We start from the raw sequence: 22,756 nt of genomic DNA on the forward strand, positions 1-22,756 counted from the left end.
GCAGGGCGTGCTGTCTGGGTCAGGTGTTGGATCCACTAGTGTTCTGGCAGCGGTGGCACCCCACGCTTGCTTGTCTCCATGTACTTGTGACTGGTTTTACCAAACACGGGGGACCGTTTTCCTTGGGCGTAGCAGGTGATAGGTAAAATGTGCTTCATTCGCTTAGTGAGGTTCCTGTGTGTCCCTTCGGGCAGAGTCACTGGTGTTTCGGTGGACTTGTTACCCTTGCCTTCACCTCAGGTGGCTGAGAAAGACAGGGCTGTAAAAATCCCCAAGAGTTGTTTGAAACGTTCGATATTCAGTATCAACAAAAAGATGAGAATTGCTGGAAAACTGTCTGTCTTGTCAAAATATTTTGCAGTGCAGGATGGCGATACTTCTTTTACCTGCCTCATCTGCGGATAAATTGTAATGAATGCAGTTGACTACTAAGCACAAGTTCTGTTGAGAGTGTGCGAGCTGGGAGGAAGGTCATGCTGGATCTAGCTTAAGGTAAAAAGTGTAACTTACAGCACAGTACCACTAGTATTCTGCAACAGCTTAATATTTTTGTGATGGTTTAGGGCCTCATTATGATTTAGCTGTTAGAGCCATTGGATTTCGGTTTTGTCTGTGGCAAAGGCAAGTCATTTTATTTATTGTTCTGTGACACTGATTTCAACATAATGGAAGTTACTGCACTGGTTTTAGAATATAAACTTTACAAAGCGTTTAGGACTTCAGGATCGGGGTGAATTTTATTTTAGCTCTGTTTTAAATTCTCCTTTACAGGTGTGAACAGAGGTGGCCACTGGGCTGAGGCTTCACAAAGGAAGGTTTGGTCTGGAATTTGTTTTCGTGGCACAGGTGAAGACCTTTGGAAAAGAACTTTTATCATGGAAACAAAGTGTCTAAAAGTATTACCTAAACCAACATAATTATTTTTAAAAAAAAAAAAAGTTTCTGAGAATCCAGAGATACTTTTTATTTTTCCTTTGTTTTCTCAGAAGTGAGAGTGTATTGTGTGTTCTAATTTATATAAAGTTGTATAAAATGCCCCCCTCCCAACTATTGGAGGAAACTTATTCAAAGTTCAAAATCAAAATTAAATGTTTAAAACTGTTGGTTTCTCCTCTGCCCCATTCATGTGCACGCTGCTTGGATCGCAAGGGTTTGAGAAGTCTTGAGAACTGTTTGGAGAGCTAAAAATGAATGGAAATGTTCCGCAGGCCAAATACCTAAGCGTCCTATCGCAACGATAAATAAATGTTAAGTAACATCTTTGCAGAGTACAGTTTTTCTTAAACAAAAAAAATCTGGTCACTGAACTGACTGATACTTTTAGGAAACGGAAAAAAGTCAATCAGCTTTAAAAATGGATATGATTGTGCCATTTAAACTAAGGATCCGGTTTTGTTCCTTGTGTAATAGAGGAAGAGACGGTTACATTTTGATGAAGCAATACTAAGTCTTAGTTGGGGAATTTTTATTATGTGTTTCTATGAATAAAGCTGTCAACTGTCTGTTATAGATGTGATTAATTAGAAATACCGTGTACTGACACAGTGTATGGAATCCTGTCTTGTCGGAGTCCTTAACAGAGCAGAGCAGCAAAAGTGGTCTGAGCCCTGCTCGCGATGGTGGGAAACTGCTCCGTAGGATCCCTGGTCAGTCTCCCGTTGGAATATCAAAATGTTCTCCGTTCTTATCTGTATGTTCTGTTTTTTAAAGCACAGGTACAAAGAAGTTAATATTGTGAGTGATCGCTACGGTCAGTGTTAGATTTTTGTACGTGGTTCACATATTTGCCCAATTTCTTCATTGCTCAAAGTAATCTGTTGTTAACTGTACGAAAAAGAAATTTTAAATACAGGTTTGCACATTGAAGCTGATCGTATGTCAGAATCCTGAGCCAAAATCTAAAATACTAAAAATACTCGCTATAGAAACTCTTCAGTTATGGCTGAGCCCGAGTTAGGTTTTCATGTGCTTCTATATGATTATCTTGCATGTATTTTCTGATCTAGCTTTAAGAACTGTCTGATGTAACTGCAGTTAGGCCAATTAGGTGACTTCATCCACAGTTTATATTTTGTTACGGATGGTTCTCCATGATTCTTTTCTTTCCTTTTTCTTTTTTTTTAATTTTTTTTTAAACATGAATACTGCAGCCTTACATTAACACAGGTTTCATATGAAGGGCTCCTGTACATTAAGGGTATGCATCATGTGTGATATCCTACTGCGTTCTATGTCTGTAAAATTGCTGGGTGGCTGAGCATTTGCTGAAATGAGCTGCTGATTGTGTTTTGTGGCTTATAATACTCCTTTGTAGATCTGCTGGTATCTTGTTTGTCCCTGCTGCATCTGGACAATGTGTTCCTTCATGTTTTGTGTAACATCTTCTTCAGTCACTTCTGTGTATGTAAATACGGTAACTGGAAAGAGAAAATTCTGTTCTTAAATTGTTCCTCTTCCCACCCTTAACTTCCCCACCCCCCAGCAAAGCTGGAATATTGGTCATTAAGGGGCGTTTAGAACCGTATTGATTGCTGGTATCCAGGAATTCTGAGGAAAAGGGACAAAAATGAGCGTTGGGAAACTATATACATTTTCTGACAACACAAATGTACGCTTTGAGACCCTTAAGATCAATAGGGGAGTGCTACAGGCAGAATAAAAAAAGAAAGAAGAGGAGCTCAAGACGTTAGATGAATAAGCTGTAGAGCTTATTACCGGTTTAAGAGGCTTGGATGTCAGTGCTGTGCCTTCTGTCTGTTGTTCAGTTGTTTAAATCTCTCCCAGTAGTGGTTAGCAAGGTGTAAACTAAGCGGTCAAGTCTAAACGCAGAAGGGTTCTTGTCTGCTGTTATTTGCTCATTTTTTAAATGTAATCAGCCCTTTGAGGGAGTTGGGCGAGTTCAAAACAAGGGGTTTTTCAGTGCTTGCTTCTGGGACCGGTGTATAATTGCTCTGGCATATGAGTGATTCCCATTGGTTTCTGCATTAATTGCTTGCAAATACTCCACATTTGTGTCACAATGTTCTGTTTTCTACCAGTGTTTCAAGTAAGAGATTGATACTCAACTGGGAAGCTCAGACAAGAAATGAAGAAAGGTGATTTAAAGCGATGTATGGAATGGGACACAGCTGTTTTAAGTTAGCAAACGAGGAGAAGAAGAGGTGAATACTTCTGGTATGTCTCAAAACTGGCTTTTTTTTCCCCCAGAGTTGAGTGTAGGATGTTATTTCCCTTTTTATTTGCACGATATCAGGCATTATCAGTGCAGCCTAGAAATTCATAATTAACAAAACAAGGGAAGAAATTAAATTTCACACATTTTTGCTGGTCTACAGGAATAAACTGATCAATATGTACACCCATAAACCTTATGTAACTTGTACATCAGTTTTTAAAGTAGTTTAAATAGTTTTCTGCAAGTCTTTTGCAGTACGCCATCCCCCCTGCCCCCAGTTTCTGTTTGTCAAATCCATTTTTGTTTTTTTATTTCCTACCAAAACTGGTTGTCGTAGTCGGTGCGTTTTTAGGACAGGGTTTAGATGAGTTTTGGAGAGATTTTTTTGTTTTCTTTCTTTAACCAGGAGATGCACTGTATATTGCCTCCTTTTTGTGAAAAGGAAGCTTAAAGGTACTCATTAAGTTTATTCTTCAGTGTTCTTTAGATAACCAGGCAATTTTTCATGTAAACTGGTGAATTTCTTTGTATTTCTTTTCTGAAGCATTAATCATTTTATTATGAAGGTAGGATGACATCATTACAAATAAATGCTTTTTTATGGTTTGGATACTTCATTTTACTGTACGGGATTTAACAGATGAAAAATAATTATTCAGTTAGTTCCAGTGGCTTGTAATACATATTATTTATTTTGTAACTGAATATTCAGCCTTTCTTACTGCTGTTGGTCTTCCTTTTACAAGCTGTCCTGTCCATGATCACCTTCAGAACTTTTATAAAATCTCATGAATTGGACATTGTAAGCCAAAAAATATTACAGATTAGCTTAATTGCTAGGTAAACCTTCAGGATAATTTGGGGGAAAAATGCATGTATAACATGAAAGTGAAAAAATCCTAAATTGAAGAAATAGCATAACTTTGAAGTCAGATGAGTGGGGCGTGCGGCTTTCCTGAGTAACTTGTAGAGAATCAAAATATAATAACTAGTTAGACTTGTGACAGGAGGGAGGGTGTGAACTCAGAATTATGGTGGTTTTTTTTTTAGCCTGTAGTAAATCTGTGAGTGGGTCAACACAGAAGTAGGAAAAGAACTTTAGAGATTCTTGCGAAACTCCTAATAAAATTCCTTTAAAAAAGCTGATCAACTCGGCTGTAGTGTGGCAGAATAAAAACCAAAATCAGAGGTAGGAAAGAAAAATGATGATTTTTAGTACAAAAAGTTTAAGAAGGTTACATACCAGAATTCAAAGCTAAAAATATGTGTTAATGTATTTTGTAACTAAGGTGGAAAATACAGTGAATGATGATGTCAAAATGAAACTCTATCAAATGAAGTTTATTGAAAAGAGTTTACAGGACTGATTTAGTGGTTCCTGAAGATGACAAGAGATATTTGGAGGGCTCTAATTAAAGTAGAAAATTTGGAGATTCTAGTCAAATCTGTGTGTATTGGGATAAATAGAAAGGTGTTGTGTGTTTTTTCTACAGCAGTTTGTCTGAGGAACTTAAAGGAGCAAGAGCATGATGTCAGGTTTTTACAAGGCCTGCACACCAGCGGTGTCACTGTAGCTGAAAGTACAGCAGCCTTACTGTTGCACTAGGACTTCAAGAAAACTTTCAGGAGTGTTTGACCAGTTCTGCTCTTTTCAGGGGGAAAAAATAGGAAATGTACTTGTAGTTCTTACACTTTACAGAATGATTAGGTTTTGATTTAGCAGAAGTACTTCAGAAGAACAGAGTGCATTTCTTTCTTGCACTCAAAATAAGAAGCACCCACTGTGGAAAGAGCGTATTGTACGAAACTTGCTGCAGTGGATGTGGGAGCTTTCAAGTCTGACAGTTTAAGTAGTGAAGATGAAAGTGAGGACAGTTCTTGGGCAGGGGACTTGAAGAGGAATGTGATTCATGGGACATAGCTACCAGCGTAATTACCAGCGCAGCTGCCGTAGTAACTTCTGCCAGTACGAAAAAAATCTGTCATGTCCAATGCTCTGTTGGTCGTAGTGTGAGTGATAAAGATGGGAGCAGCAGAAGTGTAATACCTCGTTCTACTTGCCAACTTCAGAGCAGCATACGTGGATAGAGCTATTTCTTCTAGGTTTCAAACTGACATCAAAGCTTCACGGGATTTCCTGAAGTGTTTAGGCTGGGCTAAAATTTTGGAATTGGTGGTGGTAAGATTTTGGTTTGTGTTTTCTGTAAATAATAGCGAAACGGCAGGGATTCAGAGGGACTGAATTACTCTGAGTAAAACCTGTTGAATTCAGACAAGAAAAAACCCCAACCCTTAAACATAAATACCTTCTATTTTTGCACTTACATTACACAAGGTTTTATTTCAGTAATACAATTAATACATTTCAGTATTGTAATAAATAGGTCTTTTTCCTTTTCTCTCTGTGGTAATACTTTCTATTTGCCATGCCTTAAACTGTAGGTCAGGCTTCTCATTTATTAATATTTGTTGCCAATTACATTGAATGGAACATTTCAGATTTGGTCCAAAATGGAATTTGGAGTTAGGAGCTCTTGGGAAAAATTGGAGGGACGAGGGATAAGGAATGTTCTGCTAGACCCAGGCTTTCTTTTAATATAAATACTAGTTCAAATGAGAAAAATCTTTTACTAGGAAGTGGGGGACTTCTGAAATACTAACCCCAAAACATTATTTTCTTTCACTAATGTGTCATCAAAACTCACTTTCCTAGCACTCAAAAAGGGCAATTTCCACTTAAAATTGTTAAAGTGAATGGCCAAAGGCCGTGCATCAGTCTAGTGTCAAAGATGGGTCTGGAATTTGGGAACTCTGATTTTTATAGCCAGAGCAGTCTATTTAACTGCCTAGCTCCAACATTTGCATTAGCAGATCATAAAATTTCATCTGTGCAGTAGAAATAATTATTCTGTTCTATTTAAGAGAATACTTATCTTCCTTCCTAGCTGTTCTGAGTATCGGTGATGTACGTACACGCACACAACCTTCCTAACTTCATTCAGTCTTCCTTATCTTCAAAGAATTGCCAGGTTTGCTCTTCTCAACCTCTCATCTGCCTGTTGCGTCGCTTTTTGTCATTTCCACCTCCTGCTTCTTAAGAACTTCCCTCCTACAGCTTGTTTGGCATTCTTGAGCAAGGGCTTTTGTGTCTTGATTCGGGAAAGAGGTAAAGAGGGAATCAGAAGTTCCAGTAGGCAAAGTTATCACAGGAATGTTAGTTATTTCATGAAAATGTTCGGTAAGCATCCCTGACTGTTGCCCCTGTAGACTACTACGGTACAGTTCCTACAGACTGAAATTCAGGCACAACGTGAGTCCTACAGTAGTCCTGCTATAGGATTGAGCTGTACTATAGAGCGAGGCTCCCTGTACTCCTCCCAAGCACCTCCTGACCGCAAAGAGAGCGATAGTAAGTAGTGTAGTTCTGCAGCTTCTGTGTCTATGCATTGGGGCTCAGCTCTAACAAAGTGACCTTTTTTGTGGAAGTTATATTGCATATTTTCTTCTTCATAGATGGCTGTCAGTGTATGGAATGAGAGTCACATGGCATTTTTGAAAGTGCCATTAAAAATTAAGATTCTCTACAAAATTTGGTTTTGCCTGAAGGTTGTGGTTATCTCTCTTTTTAACAATGAAAACCCCAAGCCTGAAAATTGTTTCTCTGTGCCGTCTTTGAACCTCTTTCCAATACAGAAAGCAGGGTGAAAACTGATTATTTTTAAAAAATTTCAATAATCTCCTTTTGAAGCCAATGAAACTAAAATTGTTCTAAAATGAAAACTACAGTTTCAGCTGGTGTAAAAGATCAGCTCTTCCCAGGTGGTTTTCCTCAACAATTAGGTCTTCACAGTCTCCAAAGTAGGTTAACAAATAGAATTTAATAATCCTTTAGTTCTCTGCTTTTGTTTGACTGGTTAATTTTTCTGTCTAGTGCAAAAGTATGGTGCATTGTACATCCATCACTTTTTTTGCCCAATTACATAAATAATTCCATTGTTAAACTCGGAGGTTGATCACAGGTGGCGATAGGATATGAAACTCCTGTTTTAGCCAGGGCTCTGAAAGAGGATTTTGCAGTTCTTGTAACGGTTCAAAACCTCATTGAGCCAGAAACAAAGCCAGCCAATGGATTGATAACTGCGAAAAATCATAGAATCATTCATAGCTAAGGATAATATCCAGGAGATGTACAAATTAGGAGGAAGACTCGCTTTCATTTTATAGATGGGTAAACTGAGGTAAGTGATGTGTACATCATGTGGGAAACGTAGATTGATCAGAGCTTATAAATCCTAACTGACGGTAGAGTTACCCTTCCTGTCCACCCAAAAGTCCTTGGTGCTCCTTGGGCCTGCAGGCTAGTTTTCAAGTGTGGTGTGTCTTCTACCATTTTTTATGCCCAGTTATAAAAAAATAAATGCAGCTGCTTTTAAGACATGGAGGAAGAAAAGGAAAAGTTAATCTAACAAACTGAAGACCTGACTTGTGCTAGAATACGTCGATACTTTCTTTATTTGGAGACAGAATGAAGGAAGCAAATTCTGTAGCGTATAAGTTATTATCAAAACCGAATTAATTTTAAAGGTAAAGTAGATGGGCCTTTTTAGAAAGTTACAATGCAGGGTTCTTGCGTGCCTGCACCGTTAATGCATTTAAAGTGGAGGTTCTGCACTGGAGTAAGTGTAATGAATTGATGCTGAACGGGAGGTTGGGCGCGTACTGATTGCGGGGGCCTGGCCTGTAGACTTAATGGAACTGTTGCCATTGGCTTCACGAGCGCTTTGGTTTTGGCTCGTCAGCCGCTTACAGTTCCACTTCTGCAGTGAGAATAAAGAACAATCAGCAACTTTGTACAGAAGCTGCTGGTAGACATCAGCTGTGAGATCTAGCCTGGCATTTAATTAAAATTTAATTAAATAAATGTTTTTCTGGAAATAATTGAGAATCCCAATCCTCTTGTAGCCGCATTGTGTTGTTTTCCCTCCTAGGTGGGTATGGCGTTTCTGGGCGGCAAAAGCGGTTGTTTTACAAGTAGTCTATGCACTCTGTCCTGTAAAGCTGTAATCTGAGTACATTTTGTGTCTGCTAACACAATAGCAGCTATGGGGGTGAAGCAGGACTTGGGTAAAACATTCAGTTTTCCTTCAGTAGTCTGCAGAGTGAGGGTCCCTACCTCCTTCCTTGTGGCAAGAAGACCCTAAAACATAGGAGGTGCTTCATGCACCGCCCTAGTAAACGGAGGCCTCTACCGAAAGATAAAACTCGGTATACTGCTCCAGTGAAATACGTTACACGTTTGTTATTTTCTGGGTAACAGGCAATCATTTGTTGCCCCTCCCCACACACACTTCCATTTATAAAAGAAGTCTTCAGTCTTTTGAATGTCACACAAAACTGTTCAAACCCAGACTTGAGCAATTGAAATTCAGTTAGTTCAATCAGAGCAATTCAATTGACACAGCTGAGTTCTGTGATCTGAACAAAAGATTTTGCTTTAATTGTGTAGGAATATATAAATGGTGATGTGATTGTCTTGTTCCCAGCCTTCCAGATAGATGTAATGCATTTTGAAGTTTACTGGTATACACCCCATTTTACTGCTTGAGGTTTATGTGGCGCTTCAGCCTTTCATAAAATTGCAGGTGAAGACAGTCCCCTGGAAAACAAGAAAGTGTCGGTGTTCTCTGTGGCAAGCCTGGCGAATGTTGGGGGTTAACATGTAACATTATGATTCAGTTTGGTAAATGGCTCAGTCATCCATTCTGTCTTGAGACAGATGATCTTGTAACAAAGCCAACATAAACATGTTTGTTCCCTAACAAGGGGACCAAGATTCTCCACTAGCTAGAAGCAGAAATTTCCTTCGTCATCTTGCTTCTGCCACCAGCAGGCATGCTCTTGGACTTCTGTTTTCCTGTGGCATCTGTGGCTGGTTGCCACCAGTTCTTTTCTCACCTTCCTAGATGCTTCCTTACCATGTCATGTTTGTTTTTCTGCATGTAATCAAAGACCACAGTCGTCATGTTGCTTCCTCTGTTCCTCACTTTGCATCAGCGTGAAACTGGTGGTCATATGAGCAGTTCTGGTGTTACCTAGTTCTGTTTTCTGTCACAATTTAAAATCTTCCTTTGTCTCTCAAAGCATCTGTGTAAATTGAGGCATCAGCTTATGCATCACACAGTTAAACGAGATTCTCTTCCTCTGCCAGTCCCCTTCCTCACTGTCTCAGTCGCAGCAGATGAAACAGCCTTATTTGCTTATCATGCAAATTCAAATCGGGCATCATCTTTGAAATAAGATTTTCTCTAATTCTGAGTAGGGTTGTCTAAACTTCCCTATTTCTTTCTACATGGAATCTTAAGTGATGAGGTCCTTGGCCATCTGCACATGTAAAACTTATGCAACACCTCACCATCTAATTGATCACTCCTTCCAATGTTGTTTTATCTAACTTGACAAATTTCATCACGTGTTGCATGCATGCAGAGCGATGCTGCAGAGTGTATTGTACAGTGGTAGGGGTTTGATATTTCATCCCTTTCTTGTGTTCTGCTCTCTTCCTTTCAATAGGAAGTCTTTTGCCTTATCTCAGATCCCACACTGCCTTATTTCTCATTACCTCGCCTTAGTTAGCCACCGGTTTTGCTTGATGCAGTATGCCAGCCTCCTTCGTCTGCCTGTTGCATTTAAAACCATTCTTTTCATACAAGGAGGAGTATCCCCTAAACAACCCTTAATTTTCCTTTACTATGATGACTGCAGAAGTCTTTGGAGTAATTTGTTGATGTGCCATTGGGACTATTGGTGCTGTCCTGCTGTTTCTTTGGGCCTCCCTACCTGTCTATTCTACTGGTGCCTCTTACATTACTTTTTTGTGCCTGTTGTGGAATTTCTGTCACATGTTTATCCTATCCCAGGACTTGGCATGAGTCAGTGGCTAGACTTTATAGGCAGTATAGTAAAACAAATAAATAATGATAGAATATGGAATAATCAAACATTGACTCATAAGTATGGAAGGCCATCTAGTCCATACTTCCTTTCAGGGCTGGGTCAGCTGCACGTAACTTTCTTCCTGACAGATATTTATGTGGGCTGCTCTTGCAGGTAAGTAACATTGAAATTTCTGCTCCCTAATAATTTTCTCCAGTACCTTGCCATCCTTGCTAGTCATAACATCTAACCTGAATCTTCCTTGCTGCAGTGTAAGCCCATTTCTTCTCGTACAGGCTGTGAACAGGAAAAAAAGGTGTTCTCCCCCCCGCTTGTTTTTTTGTTTGTTTGGGTTTTTTTTAACACTTTAAATAAAGTACTTACAGACTTTGGTCTTTTTGTCAGGCAAGCCTCTTCTGTTTCTTCAGCCCCTCCTTGTAGGTTGTTTGGTGAACATCTGATCATTCTTACTGGCTTTCTGTATGTCTGCATAGTCTGCATTAGGTACACCTCTTTCTTAAGGCACAACATTCCAAAGCTGGGTGCTGTACTCTAGTTGAGACCTGGGTTGTATTTGTCTTTGATCCCCATAAAGTGCAGTGTTGCTGTCAAAATAAATAGACACTGCTGTCTCGTGTTCACCTTGTAATTTCTCTGCAACCATTAGATTCTTTTCCATAGAGTTATTTAGCTTGTTCTTTCCCTCTAGTATTTATGTGATTGAAGTGGCAGTAATAATAAGTAGCTGCAGCTTTTTCCTCAACGAGGGTCTTGGTCTGGGTGGTCAATACGTCAACGAAAAACTGTTCCTAGATGGAAGTGTGATCAGCACGATGAAGTTGCATGGCTTTGAACTGGAAACAGAACTGGAAAAGGTGCTGAGGCCTCTTCAAAAGCCTCTGGTGTATATAAGCCATCTAATTTTTTCATGGTGGTTTGGCTGTATCCTTGTAGTCACAATATCTGTTAGATCAAATAGCGTTGCTTCTCTGATCTTTCTCCCTTAGGTATGTAGAGGGAGGAATTTTACGCCTTTTTGGCCTTTGTTTTTGTGAAGTGCCTATACACTTGATGAGATCTGTTACAAAGATAGTCTTAGCTGTTCTTCTCTCGACTTTTTCTTTGCTAACAAGAATAATTAGATTTTTACTCACTTTTCTGATCTATTTCATCTTGGGTGTTGCTTACAATGCGAGGGGTGCAGGTTTCATTGCTGAATCTTGAACCTTAGAGACAACATGTAAAGAAGCGTAAGTATATCAGATGGTATTTTGAAGAATGAGTCTACAGACCAAGTGGCTGAACATCTATCCTTCCCGTCCACACGACCCCGGAGCGCTGCAATGGGTGAGGAGCAAACTCTGCCAATATTGGACCCAGCAAAATCTCACAAGTATTTTCAGACTGAAAAAAATGCTGGAGAGGACTGAAAAGATCTGGGTAGAAACAGAGAGGCAGGATTTCTTGTTATTAATCACTATCCACGTTGAGTGCAGTACTCCTATTCCAGGTCTTGGAAAATGACATGTTGGTTTTTTTTCTTTTAAGTATGACAAAAGCAAAACCTAGGACTAAGTGGTGGATATTAAATATTGAATATACCAAAAGGATTTGTCATCTGCTAAGTGTAAAAAGACTTCGCTTCAAAAAAAAAAAAAAAAAAAAAAAAAAAAGGCTGGCTAGGCCCTATACATTTGTTTTTCTTCATAGGGATCATGTATTCCCATTTCTGTTAAAGCGACGTTTACATTTTGGTAAACGGAAGCGCTTTTCCTAATCAAATGAGCTTCACAGAATGGTCACAGCTCACCCTCTTGTGTGCTAGAGTTCAGCGTTGTACAAACAGGATCAGAAATTCTTTGCTTACCTAGCAGCAAATTGGCTGCTTAGTCAGATATGCAAAACACCCTGTTGAGCATACAATGCTGAAATAAAGTTTTGATAATTTAGCTTTCTTCTATAGTGTCATTTGTTGCGGGGTCAGACTTTTCAGATAATAGCTGTACAAAGTGCCTCAGCATTCTGTGTGTCTTCTGAATGAAGCTGAAAGCACAGATCTTTACGCTGGAATGTGTGCTTGGAGATGAGCTAGGGAAATGTTCAGAGGCTCTGAATGTCATTACTGCTTATGTGCTGCGTTATTCTTTTTGAAAATTCCCAGAGCTTGCGATACGTTGTGTATGTTTAAAAGCCCCACGAGGGGAGGAATAAAATGCATTCTTCTTTCCTCCATACTTCATGAATAGCTTCTCTCTTGAAAATACAAAATGATATGACCTTGTTTATTTTCTTACGTCTACTTCTACTGTTTTTACAGTATTCTTAAAAATGTACTTTTTCTGTCATTGTTCCTTAAATATTTGCTTTCCTATCTCAGCCTCATAAGTGGAAAACCATAGGAAATGGATGTTTGTGGTTTATTAACGTTTTAAGTTTCTTTGGTAGTTCAGAGTTCTAGAAATCACTGCAATATGGGCAAAACAAGTGGAGTTGCATTTTCAAATCTTGTTTCTGTGGAAATTCTGTGGCCACTCTCTGTTTTGTTTTGGTTTTTGTTTTTTTTCCAAGGCAGTTCCACAGGTCAATCAGGCATTTGAAACTCAAATTAATTGGTGTGAAAACAGATTAAAAAAAAAAAAATCAGTTGGTAGTTACAGGGTATCTTATTAGAGGCATCAGAAAACACAGGAATGCCAGCTAGCATGAATGAGAGTGTGTGCTTATAAAGAAAGGTGGGTGTTCATCTGAGGAAATAGGTAGACTTACAGAGTCAGATTCTGAAAATCCAGAAAGGGTGAAGGAGCATGTGCAGGTATGTAGAGCTGCATGCCAAATGTACCTGCTCGTTTGCAATGACCGTCCATGCAAATGGAGCTTTTGTGGATGCAGATGAGCTATACTTGTTTTACTGGGCATATATCTAATTCACACACAAGTTCATGACAGGTGATTATACAAATGAGAAGTCAAATGACTTGAGTGTGTTAATTAGTACGTTTGTGAACTTTTAGAGCACTCTGATATACATGGTCATACGTTTTTGAAGATACATCTCTGCATACAGGTTACTAAAGGTAAGTTGTAGTACCAGGAAAAGTATTAGTACAAGGACAGTACAATGATATAAACAAGTCAGCTTTGGGTTTTTATTCTGTGAGGTAAAATGGAGGGATTCTGATGTATTATTTACTAGCTAGGGGTGAGTACTGAAGGTGGCTTTTTGTTCCTCTAAAATGAAGACAGTGGCTCACCAACTTCTGGTTTTCACAGACACCAGCAGAGTATCTTCCCCTTGATGTAATCTTCAGCTTGTTCCAGCTTTCCACCTTCCTTCTGTAAATACTCAATATGTTTTTACTCAGCATCTCTGAATGCAGGGGAAATACGGGTGGGACTTAAAGCTAGGGGTAGGAAATTAATTTAAGCAAAGGGAGATGTTACTTGAATACTTATTTTTTCTACAAAGGACTGCTTCTATCACAAATTCACTTTGTAATCATAAAGCAATGTACTCTCCAGGAATATCTAAACTCCACCCAAAAAAAGTCCACAATAAAGGAGGGACAGGAGTGCAGAAGCACCTATAGAGAGCATGTTTTGCCTTTTGGGTTTTTTTTGTTTGTTGTTTGGTTGGTTTTTTGAAGGGGTAGCCTTTAGATTCCTGTCAAAAGGTCCTGTTACTGAATCCTGTACATTAAGTGTTTTAACTAAAAAGTGTAGGTGCTCCCCTTAAGTTTGATTAGATGCACACATATATTGTTCCCTCTGTTGAGAACCATCTCCTTCACTCAGTTCTGGCCACCTCGTGGCCCAATCCTGCTTTGACAGAATCCCCCTGCAGCTGACTTGAGGCCTCACTGAGGGTGGAAACCCTCAGATTTACAGCACAGTTGCACAGCTGATCACATATACAGAAAGCTGTTGGTTTTAATTGACGGCTAAAGTGTTGAAATTGGGGAAGAAATGCTCTTGAAATCCATAGTGTTGCTGTCCTCTGATCTCCTTGGCAATCCCTGTTTAGGCAAGTCAGATCCTTAGCATTTTGAGGTTTTGATACAGGCAAGTCCACCTTGCCGCAGTGATAAAGTGGATCAGTCCTGCCCTTTTAAAATTTTACAATTTCCTTCTTTGGCCATTCTTTGATGACCTCCAATCTCGTATCCCTGCAGGATGCTATTGTTTTCCAGGGTGTGCCTCCTCTTGACAAATCGGTTCCTGGAGAGTTATAGTTTACTGTCCAGCTTAGTTCCTTTCAGTGGGGTAACCCTGAAGTCAAATAGTCCCCTGTTGCTAGCCTATACCAGTACCTTTTCGGGATTTCCATCCTACATGGAAAGTAGAAGACAACAGGATGAGGAAAAACCCAGGTTTGCATTTTGACAGGTACCATTGTTTCAGCAGGAGACCAGTAACCGTTTGAGGATTTCCAGATTGTTTCAAGAGGACGACTGGAATGAGCTGTGCTGAGAGAAAGTGGAGCAGAAGGAGCAGGGTCCGTATCCTTGGTATCGCCATGACCAAAACTGGACCATGTAATCTTCAGATGCAGTAGGCTCATGAGCAAGTGAAGGTCAGTGAGCACAATACTGTATTGAGGAGTCTTAGGAATCAGGGTTTGAATTAACCAGGCCACCCCATTCAGAACCTCAAACAGCAATAAAAAGATTACTGCTGATTAGGCAGACCGAGTGAAACAACCTGAACATAATTGCAGTTGTGCAGACCTGTGGAATCGCGCTGCTCAGAAGGTGCTGCGAGTGGGCTTCAGCCAGACTGTTGCCCTTCTCCTTGCCTGCTCTCCCCAAGATAGAGTTCACAAGAACTAAACTCTGAGGTAAGGAAAATGTGCTGCTGTTGTGAGATTAACACTGGGAGAGTGTTCAAATAAGGGAGGCGGATCCCACTACCTGCTGGTTATTGAGGTCCAATAGTCTGTTTCATAACTGAAACTGTAGGGAATGTCCTGTAATAGTGAGTGGCACGAGTAGAAACCAGTTGCTTATCTGGTGAAGCTGATAGAAAGGACTGGTTTTGGGTTGACCTACCATTAGCTTGCATTATGAAGCTTTTTTTGATGTGATAACCATACCTGCTTCTTATTTGTTCATTAATAGCAGTGAATACATTTTAGCCTTTCTTTCAAGGTAGAAGAATGAGCATTAAATGTGTATCTAGAGAACAGCCTGTCTTTCAAACAACAGCCATGAAGTGCCACAATGTTTTTAGCCTTCCCATTTATTCTTGCTTCAAGGTAAGTATATGTGACTTGGCTGTCAGCATGGTCGTAACGTAGCACTGAAATGAAACCATTGCCTAATATACATAGTCAGATATTCCAAAACCAACAACAAAATAGTGTTTTCTTTGTGTGGATGACTGTGACTGTCTGGTGAATGTCATCTGTGTTAAAGTGCTTTTAATTTGTTGCCCAACAAAAAATGTGTTATAGCACCGTTTTGCTAGCATTAACATTTTTCTGGCCATATCCACTGCCGTTTCCAGGGTCTTATCTTACGTTTCTGGCTTTGGAATTCTCCATCTCTGGATTTCTAGAAACAGTTTGTTAATCTTTCATGCATTTAGTAAACATATCCCAAAACAGACTTTATTTTGTCCTTTGCTTAGGGGCTATGTGCATAGAGCACAGCATACGTTTTGCTAGCTATACTTGATTTTAAGAAGTGGGAGTAATTAATAAGGTAAAATCCTTAGTGTACACAAGTTTGGACCAGGAGGGATTCATACGTGGTGTTTAGGGACATGGTTTAGTGGTGGGTTTGGCAGTGCTGGGTTAACAGTTGGACTCTAGGATCTTAGAGGTCTTTTCCAACCTAAACGATTTTATGATTCTATATGAAATTTATTATTCTTATGAAATTTGCATAAACATAAGTCATTTCTGGCTGTCTTAAATTTAACATTATTTTATGTAAGTATGTTCCTAAGGCCTTTGTATTGAAATTTCTTTTTGCCAGTGCTCCATGATTTGCAGATGTGTTGTTCCTCAGCAGAAACAACAGGCTTGGCTATTTCGTAATGTTATTGTTAGAAAATACAAAAGTAATATTACTTAGAATCATCGTCTGCAAAGTTTACTACTCCACTGATACTGATCTTTGGCAGATACTAGATGCAAAAGACTTGAGAATGACAGGAGTGACTAGCCATAGCACTCAAATAGGAGCAAAAAGAAGGAAGAGAGTGAGCAATCTATGTGGAACATCAAGATTTCTCCAGATGTGACTTTGCATCCTCATGTCCCCAAAAGGGGTTACCAGTATAGATGAGGCGTATGTAATGTACCTGAGGAAGCATTAATCACCTCCTAGATTCCTCAGCAGGCTGTGAAACACTCTCAGGAACAGTCTGCCAAAGAATGCCGATGATCAAGTGATTCTTAACTTGCGTTTCATTGGGGAAATGTGTTGTCAGTCAATATCTTGCCAAGCAAGTTTAATGGGGTGGAGATTCTGGGAAAACTGGTGGGACTGGAAGTAAGTAGTACTCTTCTAATATTAAAATTGAGTTAGGCTTCTGAATAAAAAGTGATTATTTGCCTAATTTCCCTTCAGATATTCTAATATACACATGGGTCCAAAGCTAATTCTCTGACTATTTAATAGCTTTTAGCTGGTTAAGATGCAGACCTTAGAATTGGGGTGGTTGGGGAATGACGACAACTCGTGACTGGGAAATCAGGTAAGTAGAAAACCTTGGAATTGTTTTTTCTCCTTCTAAAATCTTTTTCTTCATGGTTTCTGTTACTTCCAGTTCTCTCATTCCTTTGTGATCTGTTATTTCTATGGATGTTTCTCAAAGAGCTGCTGTTCCTGCTTGTAGCATGGAGAGCAGAATGGGAGAAGTGGTTTGTAATGTCATATTTTATTTTTTTAAAATATTTTCCATGATGCCTAAAATACAGGAAAAGAAACAGGAAAAGAAAGCCTCTTTATCTTTTCAGAAATATGCCTTACATTTTTTTCCGTAGGGAGACTGTGTATAACCCAGAGATGGGGGGGCTGTCAGCTTTGGAAACCCTTGCTTGAAAAGGCAAGGATTTGAAGTCTCAGCCAACATTACTTCTCCCCAGGTATTTGAGTTAATGAACATAAATAGAAACCAGATAATTTTAAGCCACCTGTAGTAAAGCAATTTCCTTTGCAGAGCAAATTTTGCTACCATCTCTCTCAGATTCTGACTACACGTACCCCGTGGGAGAGAAAACCTCAGCATCCAGTGTAAGATCTCAGCAGGCAGGAAATTTTTTTTCCTTTTAAACAAAATATAACTAGTTACACTTTGCCTTTTGTTTTGAGGGTATGTGAAGAAAATTCACAACCTTAAAAGTTTTTTTTTTTTTTTTTATCTTTCCCCCAAATGAGTCAATTTGGAATATTTTCTTCGAGCAGACTTTCCATTGAGCTGTGCGTGCCTGTTCTGTAGACTGTTTATGTTGTCCAAAGACTTCCAGGTATTTAAGATCCTCATTCCTGAAGGTACCATGTGTAAAGAAAACTCTATTGAGGAGTTCCTAGAGTGCATCCACATTTTAGACCCATTTCAGGGTCTCAGGCAGTTCTCATTTCAGCCGCTGTTGAGAGCGCAGAGTGCCTGTAGTGTATAGGTACATTATGATTAAGCTATTTTAAGTAATGGTACAGCCAAACAGCCTGGTGATGTTTTGAAACAGGTAGTCACCGTTGTGGTAAGCCACCTCATGGCTCGCCGCGGTGGAGGTGTGCCGCGTGCCTGGCAAATGCTGTGTTGTGTATTTGTACAAGTTGTATCAGGGATAATTGAAATCTGGGACTTAATCTCAAACTGAGCAATCCCTGTAATGCTTTTTGTTTTATACCATAAGTTTTCTCAATGTTACCCACCCCAAAGTAGAGATGGGCCCTAGCAAAGAGGAAGAGAGGTGTCCATTTGTACTGCATTCCTCACACCAGCTGCTGCAGGCTTGTGTAAAGATTGGTGATAGATCTAGACCCAGTGACACTGAGAAAGGGGCTGATGCAGAAGAACATGCTTCTCTTTTATTTTATTTATTTATTTATTACTTGAGAAAATTCATGCAACAAATGCCATTTTGGCAGTCAGCCAGCTGACCCTGACTGGGAAGTGCTGTAGGTCTGCAGTAAGAGAAGTTGAGGATGTCTAGAATGACTTTTCTCTGTCGCAGATCTTGCTTTTTGGCTCCGCAACATCCACAGGCGTTCACTACTGCTGCCTCTCCCGCTGCAAGTCCATAGCTAGCCAATTTGGTATTGACAGATAAATCGCTAGGGCTTCTCTAATGGAGGCAGCACTGCTGACCGGAAGGTGTTTGTGTCCCCTCAGGTTATTTTTGTCTGAGTTATGCACAGGAACTTGATAATGGTTTGAGATTTTTTTTCTTTTTTTTTTCCTCAGTGGAGTTTCTGAATTGCACAAAACTCACTGATGGGACTCATCACAGAATCATTTAAGTTGGAAGGGGCCTCTTGAGATCAACTAGTCCAAGCCCCCTGCTGAAGCAGTGTCAACTACAGCAGGTTGTCCAGGACCAAGTCAGGTTTGGAGACCATACCTCCTCTCTAAGCAACCTGCTCCAGTGTCTGACCACCCTCACAGTAAAAACCAAAATAAAACAAAAAGTTTTTCTGTGTTGAGATGATACTTCCATTTTTTTTAATTTATGCCCATTGCCTCTTGTCACTGGGTACTACTGAGAACAGTCTGGCTCCCTCATCCTCATTCCCTCCCATCAGGTATTTGTGCACAGTGGTAAGATCTCCCTGAGCCTTCTCTTCTCCAGGCATAAGAGTCCCAGCTCTCTCAGCCTCTCCTTGTATGAAAGGTGCTCCAGTCCCTTAATCATCTTTGTGGCCGTGCACTTGACTTGCTCTAGGACAAGTCCACGCCTGTCTCGTACTGGTGTGGCTGCACCGGTAACGAGCAGAGGACCTCACCGGCTTTTTGCTTTCTGCAGTTGGTCTCAAAGCTCGCTTCCAAGAGGGGGTGTTTTGTCCAATGTTTTTCCCAGCCTCTCTGACCATGAGGTGGCCGGGGGGTTCCAAACTCCAGGAATGTATTAAGTCAGGGGTTTTTTTGAGAAGAAAAGGATTACAAGCTAAGTGCAGGCTACAGCGCACTTTGTGAGTGTAGAGCCAACATGTTATTCAGGAAAACCTTGTATTTGTCAGCCCTGCCAGGTACTGGCCCATTTCTCTGTCCTCTCTTCTGTCACACTTTATGGAACCTTTACTCCATTCTTCCACTTTTTAGCTCTGTTTTGGCCAAAGCAGGCTCTTCAAGAGTGTATTTTGTGTCAGTGTTCCTTTGGCAGATTGGCCAGGAATCCAGAGACATTAGCAGCTTTGCTAGTAGCAGTCACCAGCATAAGCAAGTAGCAGGGGGAGAAAAGAGAAAATTAATTGTAATGGTTACATAGAACATACCAGTGGAGAGTCTGGCAGAGGTGCCACACTGACTGGCTGCCCGTGAGCTCCTTCTGCGCCCCAGTAAACCTGTTTCCTAAGAGCTTCTAAATACCAGTTGTTTCCTAACAAATTCTTCTGTTTATCAACACACACAGAATAATTTGTAACACCAAATAGCAAACAGAGCTGCAAGAAATTTCGAGTATAGACAAATTGTTAGGCTTGAGGCCTGAATGTATTTTCTGGAACTTAATGCCATCTCTGTGTTCCTGTTATCTCAGATTCCTAATTTAGATTTGAGATCTCTAAGGGGTTCATTTGAACATAATCTTTACTAGCACTTCAAAAATGTCAGGCATATGTTTGTCAAATTTAGAGCTGGTTTAAGCACAATTATGCATGCATTTAAGCATAGTAGTTAAGGGATTTCATGAACTATATCAGTAAGTTTATACTAATATAATTACACTGATACTAGCAAGTTTTATGAATTAACTGTGTTTGTTTCCAAACAAATGTAGTTAGCTGTATTGATGCAAAATCTGTGCATAGACAAACCCTTACTTTTGCTAATAATGCAGTATTGCAAAGGTGGGATGTGTTCTGTAAGATGTGTCAAAGTATTCTTGCCCTGAAACGAGGAAACTGCGGAGTTGGAATAAGATGCTTTAGTAAAAAGCGGGTGTAGATTTTGTTTGGTTTGGGTCTTGGGGATGGGTTTTTTTGGGGGGTTTTTGTTTGGTTGGGTTTTGTTTGGTTTCTTTGTTTGAGGGAATAGGGGGCTATAGATTTCAAGGAAGAAGCATGCTTGGCAGCAATCCAGAGGTTGTTTCAAGTGTACCATAGTCAAAAAAGCAGAAAGTCAGAATAAAGTGCAGAATGCGTATTGTTGCGGCTCTCTTGACTGGTGATGACCGGGAAAGGGCATCTTCAGTGGGTGAGCGTGGGGGCTCTGGGCACGGCTGTTCCTAGGGGAGCTCCCTGCCTCCTGCACCATGCTGGCAGCAAATCTGGCTACGGAGCTGTCAATTCCTGGGCTGTGGAGAGAGAGGTATGTGGATTGTTCCTGGGAAGTCATTTCTGGATCATGCAATACAAGAAGCCTCCCCTTCTGCGGCTGGGGGATTTGATGGGTGCAGGGGAAACAGCTGTGTGGTGTTAGGGGGTTCTCTGGATGCCTGTGGGGGCAAAGAATAGGATGGGAGTCCCACTGCAATAGTCCAGTCCCTAAGCTTACATCTCTCCGCGTGCAGAAGTAACATGACAACCAGCAGCCCCTGGTGTGACGTTGCCAGCAGTAAATATCAAAGTTAGCCTTTTCCTTCTGTTTTCCAGTTCTACAAACCCTGTACAAGTACTGCCATCTCTAGCCCTGGGGAGGACTGCTGTGCTCCGTCTGCTGCTGCCACCTGGCAGTGGTGTCAAGCCTGATTCATCTCTGAGTGAGGCTTGTTCGAAAGGGATGAGCCTACATTTCTAAATTAGCTGTATTTTAACTAACTGAAAGGTAGGCCAGAGCCCGAGCTGCCAACTGTCTCAACAAAAAGACATTTTATTTTGAGAGGAATGCGGTAAAAAGTCTGAAGTCTTTTGTCTGGAGTGGAGCTCTAACTGCTTTGCTGGTAGAGGAACCTCTCAGGATCAAGTTCTCACTGATTTGGTTTAGGGACTAAACTGGAATGGGCAGAAACGTTTGGATAGAAGTTTCCTATCAAAGCATCTGGTTTTTAAAATGAACGTGTTGATGTCTCAGTAATGTTTGGGGAAAAATGTAAAATCTTCAAAAATTGAAATCATGTTTTGGTTTGCCTTTCCCACCTCATTGTGTATTTGATTTCAGACGTCAGATGTTATTTTTGGTATTTTGAGGCAGTTCTTATTCCAGGTGCTGCATTTGAAACAGCTCTGCTGGCCGTGGGGAATGGCTGTTCGGTCACAGCCCTCTGAAGTCTTTCCTTCCCTGTCGGCACGGCGCTGGCTTGCGGGAATTGCTGCCCGGGTGCTGGCAGAGGGTGCGTGATGGCTGCCGGTGCCAGCCCTTTCCCCTCACCCCTGCTCCCAGCACAGGACCACCCCTGCAACAGCAGGGCCTGGGTGCTGTGGGCTGGTGGCTGGGCCAGGCTGTTTGCTCCTCCGTTTTGAAATGCAGGCATCAAAGTGAAAGAAATGTTCTAGTAAACTTGTTTCGAAGCTCTAAAAGAAAAATTTCCTTTTCCCATGTGTTTTCCATTTTGTTAGTTTTGCAATATGAACTTTTCATCCTGATTCAGATATTATTTTTTTTCAAAAACCAAAAATCTAGGCTTTTCCTGGAACAGAAATCCCATTTTCACACATGCATTTCCCTTGATTTTTGTGGGACTACTCGCATACATAAAGTTAAACAGCTACAGAGTGTTACTGAAATCACAACCATAAATTTTGTAATAGGTTAAAAGTGTCCTGTCAAACCGTGGATAATAAATTGTGGATGTAATGAAATTGTTCATAACTTTTTGGGGGAAAAACGAGACTGCATTTCCCCCAGTGATTTACAACGGCTGTAATTTTTAAAGGGCCTAAAATAACATTCCAATTTAAAATTATTTCAAATACTTCCATAAACAAACAGTGCTGCTGTGTTGGCCATAGTGCTATCTAATTAAATATTTCCTATAGTTCTGTATCTGGTGGCGGAGCCAGGAACTTGGAAGCGCTGATGCACACAGCTCTGAAGCGCTGTATCTTCCAGCTCTGCCGGCTGGCAGCCCTGACCTTGGCGGGCTGACCCTCCGCCTCCCACCCCCTCGCTTTGCTCTGGCTGCTCTCGCCCTGGCACTGTCCCTGCAAGCCTTTCATCCCTAAAGCTCTGCTGGCTCGCATGGATTTTATGTCCAAAAATCTCTTTGACAGGTGAAAATGTCTGTCTTTGAAGTTCCCTGGAGAGGCAGATTCCCCTTTGGTCTGCAGTTTGCTGCACCAGCGCCTGCCTCTCTGCGTGTAAGTGTTTCTGTTTGCTCTATGAGCCTTTTGCTGCTTCTGTGCTCTAAATATTCCTCATTTAATGAAGTGAAGTTCTTTTAATTACTATTTTTCTTTGTGGAATGGCTCATGGTCCCTTGGTCTTTTGATACCATCAGACTGAAAGGGAAAAAAAAATGCTTTAAACAATTTTCTGACTCCCTCTAGAGGATTTCTTCCTGAGTCCAGAAATAGCTGCACAGTGGGAGAAGCCAAGCATTCAGTC

General features: G+C 40.6%; 1 long non-coding RNA gene across 2 annotated transcripts in view; it reads left to right on the forward strand.

Moving 5' to 3' along the window:
• LOC132317988 (uncharacterized) overlaps positions 1-22,756 on the forward strand; it is a 32,621-nt gene that overhangs the window by 1,139 nt on the left and 8,726 nt on the right. The window contains exons 2-3 of one of the 2 annotated variants that reach the window (XR_009484263.1): positions 362-492; positions 772-846. This is a non-coding gene — a long non-coding RNA (uncharacterized LOC132317988). Of the gene's footprint in view, positions 1-361; positions 493-771; positions 1,261-22,756 lie in introns of those variants that run through there. The other variant, XR_009484262.1, reaches the window with a different exon arrangement.

Source organism: Gavia stellata, chromosome 13 (assembly GCF_030936135.1).
Source record: "Gavia stellata isolate bGavSte3 chromosome 13, bGavSte3.hap2, whole genome shotgun sequence".
Classification (NCBI taxonomy): Eukaryota; Metazoa; Chordata; class Aves; order Gaviiformes; family Gaviidae; genus Gavia; species Gavia stellata.